Source organism: Cervus canadensis, chromosome 1 (assembly GCF_019320065.1).
Source record: "Cervus canadensis isolate Bull #8, Minnesota chromosome 1, ASM1932006v1, whole genome shotgun sequence".
Classification (NCBI taxonomy): domain Eukaryota; kingdom Metazoa; phylum Chordata; class Mammalia; order Artiodactyla; family Cervidae; genus Cervus; species Cervus canadensis.
This window is the reverse complement of record NC_057386.1, coordinates 105,689,053-105,701,227: the sequence shown is the minus strand read 5'-3', so window position 1 is coordinate 105,701,227 and position 12,175 is coordinate 105,689,053. Positions and strand designations below refer to the sequence as shown.

Below are 12,175 nucleotides of genomic sequence, written 5' to 3'. Positions count from 1 at the left end.
TCCCTGTCTTCATTATTGTCTGGGAGTTCAGCCAAATAATGTCCTTGGGGCTGAGGGAGGAAGGGAGCCAACAGTGCTTGTTTCTTTGTTTATTTCTGAGACAGAACAATGGGACCATTTTTTTCAAGGGATATGAGCATCCTTGGAGAGAAAGGGAGGGAGGATATAAGAAACAAAGAGAAGTGGGGAGGGGAGAAGGAGAACTGGGGGAAGAAAGTTCCAGGCAGAGAGAACAGCTAGTGCAAAGGCTGAGCTGGGGATGGTTTGAGATGCAGGCATCAGGTGTAACCAAGGAGCCCGGTGGCTGGTGTGACTGGAGTACAGGTAATGGAGGAAGGTTTGTGGGCAATGGACCCAGGGAGGCAGATGGGGCCACAGCACCCAGGGTCCTACAGGTTACTGAAAGGACAGTGGATCTGGCTTCTAAGGGTGATGAAACGCCATTGGCAAGATGCTGACCAAAAGAGCAATGTTACCTTTTGTGGGGGAGGCTGATCTACATTTTTAAAAATTGCCCTTTCCTCTCCCCTAAACTATGGGATTGAGAGATGCAGACTACTTATGCATAAAATAGAGAAGCAATGGAGTGGGGGAGGGATGGTTTGGGAGTCTAAGATTAGCAGATGCAAACTAGTATATGGTGGTGGTGGCGGTTTAGTCACTTAATTGTGTTTGATTCTTTGAGACCCCATGGACTGTAGCTCCCCAGGCTCCTCTGTCCATGGGATTTCCCAGGCTGGAATACAGGAGTGGGTTGTCCTGCCCTCCTCCAGGGGATTTTTCCCACCCAGGGATCAAACCCCCATCTCCTGAATTGGCAGGAGGATTCTTTCCTCACTGAGGCACCTGGAAATACCCAATATATCGTTATAAAATATATATATATATACACACACATGGAACAACAGACTGGTTCCAAATAGGAAAAGGAGTACATCAAGGCTGTATATTGTCACCCTGCTTATTTAACTTATATGCAGAGTACATCATGAGAAATGCTGGGCTAGATGAAGCACAATCTGGAATCAAGATTTCCAGGAGAAATATCAATAACCTCAGATATGCAGATGACACCACCCTTATGGCAGAAAGTGAAGAAGAATTTAAAGAGCCTCTTGATGAAAGTGAAAGAGGAGAGTGAAAAAGTTGGCTTAAAGCTCAACATTCAGAAAACTAAGATCATGGCATCCAGTCACATCACTTCATGGCAAATAGATGGGAAAATAGTGGAAACAGTAGTAAACTTTATTTTGGGGGACTCTAAAATCACTGCAGATGGTGACTGCAGACATGAAATTAAAAGATGCTTACTCCTTGAAAGGGAAGTTATGACTAACCTAGACAGCATATTAAAAAGCAGAGACATTATTTTGCCAACAAAGGTCTGTCTAGTCAAAGCTATGGTTTTTCTAGTGGTCATGTGTGGATGTGAGAGCTGGACTATATAGAAAGCTGAGCATCAAAGAACTGATGCTTTTGAACTGTGGTGTTGGAGAAGACTCTTGAAAGTCCCTTGGACTGCAAGGAGATCCAACCAGTCCATCCTAAAGGAAATCAGTCCTGAATATTCATTGGAAGGACTGATGTTGAAGCTGAAACTCCAACACTTTGGCTACCTGATGGGAAAAGCTGACTCATTTGAAAAGACCCTGATGCTGGGGAAGATTGAAGGCAGCAGGAGAAGGGGATGACAAGAGTATGAGATGGCTGGATGGCATCACTGACTCAGTGGACATGAGTTTGAGTAAACTCTGGGAATTGGTGATGGACAGGAAGGCCTGGAGTGCTGCAGTCCATGGGGTCGCAAAGAGTCGGACACGACTGAGCCACTGAACTAAACAGTCCTGTCGGACTCTTGCGATCCCATGAACTGTAGCCCACCAGGCTCCTCTGTTGATGGGATTCTCCAGGCAAGAATACTGGAGTGGGTTGCTCTTTCCTTCTCCAGGGGAACTCTGGACCCAGAAATGGAACCCAGGTCTCTCCCGCATGGCAAGCAGATGCTTTACTGACTGAGCAGCACGGGAAATCCCAATATATTTGTCCAAGTCCACAGAATGAACATTAAAAGTGAACTTTATTGTAAACTGTGGACCTCGGGTGATACTAATATATCAATGTTGATCATCAGTTGTAACAAATGTAACATCTGCTGAGGGACCCTTAAGTGGGGAAGACTACTTTCCTGGAAATTTTGCTGTGAACTTAAAACTTCTCTAAAAAATAAAGTCTTAAAAAAGAATCCCAAGAGTGGCCATTGAGGGTCTTCTGATACCCAACCGCAGATCCCTTCTCATCTTTCTCTGTGGCCCCCTCTTCCCCGCCGGACACAGCCACTGGGATTATTTATCCCGCGGATGCACAGCGACATTTGGCCTCCAGGAAAGGTAGTCTGGTTTTCAGATGCCTTCACGCTCCTAACTGAGCCCACAGACTTGATTGACATTGCTGATTGACTTGGAGAAGAAAGAGAAATGGGTGGAGAAAGTTTGGTTTTGGCCGTTTCGGGACGCCTTTAAGCGGGTCACAGGTAGGAGCCAGAGGCAGCTGCCAGCGCACAGCGGGCACCGAAAGCCCAGGAGCCCTGAGCTTTCTCTGCAATTCATCAATCTTGGCAGCGAGGCCTGGATGCTGATTAAGTAGCGAACGCTGGGAAATTAAAGATGCTCCAGAACCTTCGTCTTGGTGGCGTCTTTTCTTGAGACGCCAGGGCAGTGGAGCGCCTGCCTCCGCAGGTGACACGGATGTCGCTCCCTGGCCCAGAGATGGATGGTGAACAGATGGAAGGAACTCACTGATGGGGCCGCTTTCTTCCTCTCCCCACCCATGATACAAAATTCATTGTAAGGAGGAATAAATGAAAACCTCTATTCAAATGAAGCCACAAAGAAGCTTTTAAAACGGCATTCATCAGGTGAGCTGTTCAATAAGCCGGGAGCGTGCACGGTGGGCGAGAGGAGTACGTGGTAAGGCCCTTGGTGACGCCCTGGTGCCCGGAACCGCCTCCATCGCCTGTCATTCCCCGTGCGCTGGGGCGAGGACCCGGATCGTCAGCATGGAGAACCTAGCTCGCGCTAGCTTTGGCTTCCGGTAGCCCTGCCAAGGCCAACAGCATGAAGACTCTTCGGATACAAAGTCCTGGATCCTGCTGAAGACTGGGCATTGGCTGGTCTCTGCGCCAGGAACAGACACCAGGCTCCCTTCTTTATTACTTTATCTTTGTTTTCAAATGTCAGCTTCTCAGGGGATCAATACTGATCTATTTGGAATTAGAACAGTCCACCACCAGCAGCGGCATCTCTCCTAAAATTGCTCCTCTTTATTCTGCCCTCTCTGTTTTCTTGGCATTTTTCATTTTATACTGAGTTAATCGCTACTGACACACAGACATTAGAAGCTTAACACTTAACTCACAATAGTTAGAAGTGAGTCAGCCCTGATCCACCCCCCCACTCTTGTTTTATTTTTAAGTGAAAATACACTCAAAGAAAAATCTGAATATTCAACCCCATTAGACCAAATTTGTTTCTTAATTTCTTCTTCTTTTTAAAAAGATATTCAGTAAGTCCTTATACACACAAACAAGTCCCATTCTGGGAGCACATTCCCAAGTCCAATTTATTCATAAGTTCAACAGCTAGCCTAAGTACACAACTAATACAATCAGTTATATAGAAATGTACTGTAATAGATTTATAATACTTTTCACACAAGTAATACATAAAAAATAAACAAACATAAAACATAAAGAAAGCATTTTAAACCACAGTACAGGACCTTGAAATGTACAGTACAGTTGGCCTTCGGGTCACATTCACATGTTTGAAAGTTTGCAACTTGAAGGTTTATATGCAGGGAACTTACTGTATTTGTTTCTCCTTCATTCTTTCTCTCCCTCTTCCTCCTCCTTTTTCTTCTTCTTAGCCCTCTCTCTCTTTTGTTCTCTCTCTGCTGAAATTCAGGGCAAAAGGTGTGAAGACTCTAATACCAGAAACAGACAAGAAACCAAGAGAAGACTCCCTCCTGAAGAGGCAACATTGACATGAGGACCATTATGGATTTTTTCGAATCAGGCGATGCTCTTATGAAACCTGCATTTCCTTTTCTGTTGGGAAGGCTTGTGGGGCTTCTTAAACACCGGGTTACAAGATAAGAACTGGGAACATATGGTGTCTCTGTTGGCTGTAATTCTTGGCTCTCCTCACACTTTCAACTAACTCTCAGGCTGGCAACAGTACAGGTGTTTTTTCCTTTGCTTGTTGCACGGAGGTGAGAGTCTTGACTGCCTGTTCAGCTGTGGATGGGGGACCAGCCACAGAGATGCCTGCTCTCAGGGTGCCCCTTACAGAGGGTGGACACCACTAGGGAAAATAGGCTGGGTGGGGGCTGTTTATCCAGCCCCAGTCTTTGTTTCTTTTCTTTTTTTTTCAGTAGGAAAAAAATACTCTGACTCCAAAGTTTAACTACATTTTGTTTTGAACTAATCCCACACAAAGCTTCTTGGGTGGTTCCAGTGGTAAAGAATCCATTTGCCAAGCAAGAGATGTGCGTTCAGTTCGATCCCTGGGCTGGGAAGATCCCCTGGAGGAGGACATGGAAACCCACTCCAGTGTTCTTGCCTGGAGAATCCCATGGAGAGAGGAGCCTGCTGAGCTATAGTCCATGGGGTCGCAAAGAGTTGGACAAGCAACTAAACAACAACAAATCCTACCCAGAATAGTCACAATCCCTGGGAAAGCGTGTGGGGCAATGACCAGGGTCCTTGTCTGCTGTTGCATAGTTTGTCCTGAATTGTGTGAATCCAGACAAGAAACAGCAAGTATTGGTTACACTTCTTGGTCTCTTCTAAAATATATGTACATTTTATTCAGCTGCAACTGGATGAAAATGGGGTAACTCTGCGGTTGCAATAGCTGCCCTAACAGAGCTGATGGCTTAGAAGTAAGTCAAAGACTTGACCTGAATTTTTTTTTAAATGTGTTTTAAATTGAAGTATCATCAATTTTACCTATCTGTATATCTGTATACTTTTGAATTCTTTTCCATTATAGATTTTTGCAAGATATTGAGCATAGTTCCCTGTGCTATATGGTAGATGCTTGCTGCTTATCTATTTTATATATAGTAGTGTGTATCTGTTAATCCCACATCCCTTATATGTGGGATCTTAAAAAAATTCTACAAATGAATTTATTGACAAAACAGAAATTGACTCACAGACATAGAAAACAAACTAATAGTTATCAAAGGGGAAGGTGGAAGAAAGGGATAAATTAGGAACTAGGGATAAGCAGATACACACTGTTGACTGAAATTTTTGTCAGCTTTTATTTTATGCCTTTGATGGCATTTCATTTACCACCTTCCCAGGATGTTATCTTAAAAATGAGAGTGATGGGAGGTATGATGTTTCATTTTTAGTTCATTAATATAAATGGAAAAAGCCTTAAAGTCCGTCTTTTATGTACAGACTTCACTAGGAAAGGAACCAAGAGAAAATTGCTGGGTCAATAAATTATTGGTGCAGATGGAAGGAACAAACAGGTACTGAACATCTATGATGTATCAAGAGCCAAGATTTAATATTTTTCTCTTTGAATTCCCCCAGTCAATACTACATCAGACAGTTTACAGGTAGAGGCAGAAAGAAAGGCAAATATGGCAAGACTGTGGAATTTCTGGGAGTATGACTATACAACTGCTATGTTGTAAGATTATTTAATCATTTAATTGGTGAATATTTGGTCATTTCTAAAATTTCATTCTAATTCCATAATGAACATCTTTTTATGTGGGTGCCTTGATGTGTTTCCTAAGATACTACTAAGTGAGCACTTGCTATGTGCCAAGGGCAGCTATGTTTTACATACATGTTATGATTTAATTGTCAAAGGGCATGGAGAAGTGGAATTAACATCCAGGCTATGGTTTCAGAGTGGGAGCATGCCACTCCCTCCCATGAGGACATTCCCATTTATCAATGAGAAGGTCACAAAACATCATAATTTCCTTTTCATTTTTGTTTAAGTTTTCCAAATTTTCTATAACACACACCCATTATTTTGCATCTAAACAATATACTCACACACATAAAGATTTTTTTTAAATGGTCCACATTAATCCTTCAATCTTTCTGAGTGTCAAGGTCTTTTCCAACTGGTCAGCTTTTCACATCAGGTGGCCAAAATATGGGAGATTCAACATCAGTCCTTCCAATGAATATTCAGGGTTGATTTCCTTTAGGATTGACTGGTTTGATCTCCTTGCAAAACTGGGTGAAAGCAAATTCAAAGAGAGAATAGAAGTGCCCCAAGGAACCTTCATAGAACACTTAAAGATCACACACTTCATAATTATCAATATTTTACATCTTCTGAGGTGCTTGGGAAAACCCTATATCAGCCTATTGTGTGGGCAAGACAGTCTGAAAAAAAATCTCTATTATTCTGAGAATTTTCTTTGCTTCTTTTTTGCCTACTACTATTGTCCTTAAATCTGACAGACATATTTTTTTATGACCCATGACCTGGTCTCTAAATTCAGGCTTGCCTTTCTGTAAAGCATGAATCAAAAGATCAATTGTTAAGAAACATATCAATAAATCTAAATGCAGATTTTCTTATTTTTCAGGTTATCTGCTGGCAGTTGAACACTGTGCTTCACCCAGAACAAAGAAACTTTTTGCCTTGGACACAATTCTGATGCATACTTCGATTGATTCATTTATGCAACCATTTTCACCATCGGTGCACTCTGCCAGAGAAACCATAGACTCGAGTTGGATTTTTCCTTCTCCAAATGGTGCAGGCAGTCAAACTCTATGTCCTCAGATGCCTTATTTTATATTTCTGCTCTCCAGTGGGTTAGGTTGAACGGATCATTTCTCCCCTGGCCAGAAATACAGGGCTCCTACCCTCCCTAGCCCCTGCCTGGGTCTGGGCTGAAGACCCTGGCTGTGGGTGTGTTTCTATCTCATTTCATCCAAATAGATGGTTGAGGCAGCTTCCTGGAGTTGAACTATGTGCCCCACATATTTGTCTGGGTAGCACTGGAAATAGATTTGCATTTCCAGAGTTAAGACATCTTTCTTTCTCTCTTTTTTTAAAGTTTTTATTTTGTATTAGAATATAGCCAATTAACAATGTCATGATAGTTTCAGGTGGACTGCAAAGGGACCCAGCCATATGTATACATGTATCCATTCTCCCCCAAACTTCCTTCCCATCTAGGCTGCCACATCACATTGAGCAGACCTATTTGGGTAGCAGAGGGCATCTTTCGTTTTTGGTTACTATGTGAGTCTCTCAAAGGCCAGTCCTCTGCACTTGTCTGTAAAGTGGTAAATTCCCATCAGATCCTGCAGTTGCCAGGAGAGATATTGAATGTCTCAACTGGCAAGAAAACATGGTGGACACTCTGAACTATCATCCCCTGCCTCCATCTCACTCTACATTCAATTACAGAAATGTTAAGGTGGTCAAGTATCTCTTTCCCCAGCTGATCCCAACAACTATCAATTTACACAGTGCAAGATGCCATCTGAGCTGGGCTGGATGTTTTGTCTTCAGGACCCCTTCGAATATGCTCATCCCTCTCTAATTAGTTAAAGATTCTCCTATACTCCTGAAGATCATCCCTTGAGCTGAAAAAGATGCATTTTTCAATTTCCTCCTGCAAATTAATGTGGGGCATGCTTTTCTGAAAATATCAGATAAGGGAAACGTGCACAGCTCTGGGACTGAGTTTTCCCCCTTTGCCACTCTGGAGATGTGAAAGAAATCATATTTGAAAGACAAAAGCTCAGTGAGTTTTGTGAATTTCAAAAAGGAGAATTATAGTCACATCTTGGATCATGGATGGGTGGGAGGGAGGTGGTCAAGTGGGGGGAAACCAGCCCTGATGCAGTTGGGTCCATTTTTCATTCTACTTTAGACATGGTTAGAGAGTCATGTGTCTCTTTTACATCATCCAACTCTACCATACCAATTGCCAGGTGAGCACTGTGACCTTCTCCCTCTGAGCACTGGCCAGAAACTGCAGGGACCACAAGTAACAAATATGTGCCACACCGCCTTCCAGGAACTCACAGTCTAATTAGGGAAATGACGGGTCAGAGTTTAGGTTGCATCCAGCTGAGAGTAATGCACAACCCACTCAAAAGAGAAATGAACAAGTAAGGACACATTATGGTTTAGACTCAGAGTGTCTGGGATGGTTACACTATAGCCGGATACCCTCTTCCACTACATCATCAATCCGTGCAGACTGTTCCTTTCTGATAAGTATTTCTCAGCATCACTGTGCATTAGAATGATGGGAGAATCTTTAATGTACAGTGGTCCAAGCTTCACCCCAAACCAATCTCTGGCAGCAGTGTGAGGGAATCAATATTTTTTAAATTTAGTAGATTGAATTAGAGAGTGGTTTTGAGCTCACAGAAGAACTGCAGGGAAAATGCAGAGTTCCCGTAGAGCAAGGGTCCCTGACATCCAGGCCACAGACGGGTACCTCCTGTCAGATCAGCTGCAGCGTTAGATTAAAAATAAAGTGCACAATGGGATTCTCAGGGGCTCAGTGGTGAAGAATCAGCCTGCCAGTGCAGGAGATGCAGTAGATGCCAGTTTGATTCCTGGGTTGGGAAGATCCCCTGGAGAAGGAAATGGCATGCTACTTGCCTGGGAAATCCCATGAACAGAGGAGCCTTGCAGGCTACAGTCCATGGGATCACAAAGAATCAGACACAACTGAGTCACTGAGTACCACCAAGATGCACAATAAATGTAATGTGCTTGAATCATCCCCAAACCACCCCCCTTGTGTGTGGAAAAACTGTCTTCCATGAAATCAGCCCATAGGGCCAGAAAGATTGGGCACCACTACCGTATAGTCTCTAAAGGCTTTCCCAGGTGGCGCTTGTGTAAAGAACCTGCCTGCCATAGCAGGAGACGTAAGAGATGCGGGTTCGATCCCTGGGTCAGGAAGATCCCCTGGAGAAGGGCATGGCAACCCACTCCAGTAATCTTGCCTGGAAAATCCCATGGACAGGAGCCCAGGGGGCTCAAAGAGTTGGACATGACCAAAGTGACTTAGCACACCACAGCACCCCTATGTGATTTCCCGTATTACTAACATCTTGCATGAGTGTGGTATATTTGTTACCATTGCAGAGGTGGTATGGAGACATTATTATTAACCAGAGTCCATGGTTTCCAGTAGATTTCACTGTTTGTGCTATAAAGTTCTATGGGTTTTGACAAACACATAGTATCTTGTACCCACCATTGCACTCTCATTTCACTGCCATGAGAATCCTCTGTGTTTTTTCTCTTCATCCCTCTTTCCCCCCAAGTCCCTGGGGGGACCAATTTTTTTTTTAAACTATTTCTATAGTGTTACTTTTCCCCAAATACTATACAGTTGGAACCATACAGGATGTAACTGTAGCTGGAAGCAGTACTGTTTTAGACAGTTGCCAGGTAATTCTAATATGCCCCAGCCTTGAGAACCACTAGACTTTAGCATGAAATAGCTTGTTTGTTAACTTACCTTAAAATATCTTCAGGGTAATCCAAGGCAGATGAGAAATAAGTTCTGGAAGGGAAGTGACTTGGCCAAGGTCTTGTGGGAAATTCAGGAAACCTTCTATGTATATGACACCTTTCTGAAATAAACTATTGATACCTAATGCAACCTAAAGTGTTATCTTTCTCAAGGTTCCAAAATTCATGAATTTAACAGATATTTATAGAGGATCAGTCTGGGCCACAACATCCCTGGTGCCATGGACACAGCTATAAACCCAAAACAGCTGCCTACCTCGGAGGCCTCCATTAGGAGGGGATACAGAGGAGTTGGCTGGTGCCCAGCGCAGGGTGTGGACAGGAACAGCCAACACCCACACATGGGCCTGCTGTCCCAAGCACTTTGTATTAATAGTGTTAGCTTACTTAATCCTCACATGAGCCCCTGAATTTAGGGATCCTTATTGTCCCATTTTACATGTGAGAAACTAAAATATAGAATGGGAAAGTGTTTTACCAAAGGTCACATAAAAAAATAGATGGAATAGCTGTTACAGATCAGAGTTCTTGGCCTCTTTAATCAATAGAAATCGATAAGAGGACAGACAAGAAATTCAGACAAGGTTTTACTGGGGCCCCTGCTGCAGCAGAGTAGGGAGAGAGAACAAGTAATAGGTCCCCTTGCTTGCATGGGGTGAGGGTAGAAGTGTCTCCAGGGGTTGATCAGGGGCTTAGCTGGTTTGGCCCCACCCGTCTATGCTGGTGCTATGTGCAGAGGGCATGCGCAGTACCGAGCTTTTGCTCTCGGCTCCTCCGAAGTGGCAGTTGGGGTCTTGCTCCTGTTGTATCTTGTCGTCCAAAATTTGCTCCAACTGCACATGCACCCAGTTATTTCTGATCCTTACAGTATCTTTGTATTTTGTTGCCCCAGAAGACTGTCTCGGTGCAAGCACTGCAGCAAATGGTCTCAGGTTCCAGCCTGTCCCAGAGCCAAAATTCAAACCCACCAAACACTCTTTCATGCACTATTCCATTTCTTCCTCATGCACTAAATCATTGCTCCTGCATTCTACAGTATTTTACACTTTCAGTAGTGTGGATGTGGAGCTCTGAATGACCCCTTTCTCATTAAACAAGCCTGTGACAGCTTGATTCTGGAGCTTCTTGTTGCATTCTATGATGCATTTTACCTGAAAGCTGATTGCTTTCCCCTGGCGAGTATTCAAATGCCTTGAAAATCCCCTTTTTTACAACAAAAGCTTTGAACATCTTTCCATCCAATTGTCTCTCTTAAGAATGATTTCATTTATGGGAGCTTATCTGCTGTGCTGCATTTATGGTTATTGAATAGTTTTTCATTCATGGGGGGAGATGGCTCGCTTAACTAGGTCATCGCTTGTTGGCATTTATGAGTTCTAAATCTAAAATTCACCCATATGTTAATATGTTGTGAGCAGCACCTCAAAAAACAGTTACTTAATGAAAAAGATATTTTTTATTTGGCGTTGATAAATAGTGTAAAGTGTTGGGCAAAAACAATCCCAAGCAAGAGCAGTTGATATATCAGTTACCCAAAATGGGGATTCATACTTGGGTAACTAGTATTGGGATCTGGAAGTGCCCTTGGGACTAGACAATTAAAACTAAGACACAGGAACTTCCCTGGTGGTCCAATGGTTAAGACACTGCACTTCCACTGCAGGGAGCACAGGTTCAATCCCTGGTCAGGTAACAAAGATTCTCCTGTGCCTCAAGTCAAAAACATAAAGTAAAAAAAGAAAAAATAAATAAAGTAAAATAATAAAACTAAGACACAATTAACACCAGCAGGTGCATTAAAGAAATTCATGGGCATAAGAGACATGCCCACCTAATTAAACATGCCAGCACCTAATCTACTCATATTTCTCTTCCCAAAATCTCCAAGTTGCAGATCCTACCAAAATAGTTGGGTAACACAATAAGTTGAGTCTCATTGGCCCATCTTGGGTCACATGATGATGCTAAAACCAATCATTATGGATGGTGGGGGAATGAATGTATTGATTGGCAGAACTTTGGGCTTATGACCAGAAGGTCAGGGTTCATTTCCAAAAAACAAAGACAATGTGGAGAAGGGGAGGCTTCCCAGGGAATCTATGTCCCATTATCATGGGAAGGCCACTGATCAAACAATACATGCTGTCTTACCTTCCATACCTGGCTAACACTTGGATTGTTATATCAAATTCCCTCTAGATGTAGGCTCTTTAATGCTCTTGTGGGACCATATTCAGTATCAAGTTTCACAGGCAGGAAATGGGGAACAATGGGAATAAAGACCCTAGGTGTGGGATTAAAAGAGGAGAAATGATGGAATGGTTACAAGAGTAAGTCAGGTTATAAACAGGAGAAAAAGACTTTCAGGGAGCCTAGGGATTGGTGTCAGGTTGGTAGCTGGATAGAAGGAAGAGCTGAGCTGGCACAAAGGGTCACTGGTTCTGGAAGCCAAGTTCATGCATAAGGGTCTTCTTTGAGATGGCCACTTAATTAGCGAATAAGTGTCATGCTTTCCCCCTTTTAGAGAAAAGTAGCATGTTAGGCACCAAACTTGGTTCTGTCAGTGTGGTTGATCCTATTATTTATTATGAAGTCCTTTCTGGATGATGATATGA

General features: G+C 43.0%; 1 long non-coding RNA gene across 1 annotated transcript; it reads left to right on the top strand.

Annotated features, from left to right (window-relative positions):
- Window positions 1-216: 216 nt before the first annotated feature.
- On the top strand, window positions 217-7,176 carry LOC122454501. The gene is made up of 3 exons (XR_006273417.1): window positions 217-324; window positions 4,872-4,941; window positions 6,631-7,176. It is a non-coding gene; the product is annotated as an uncharacterized LOC122454501 (long non-coding RNA).
- Window positions 7,177-12,175: the final 4,999 nt, after the last annotated feature.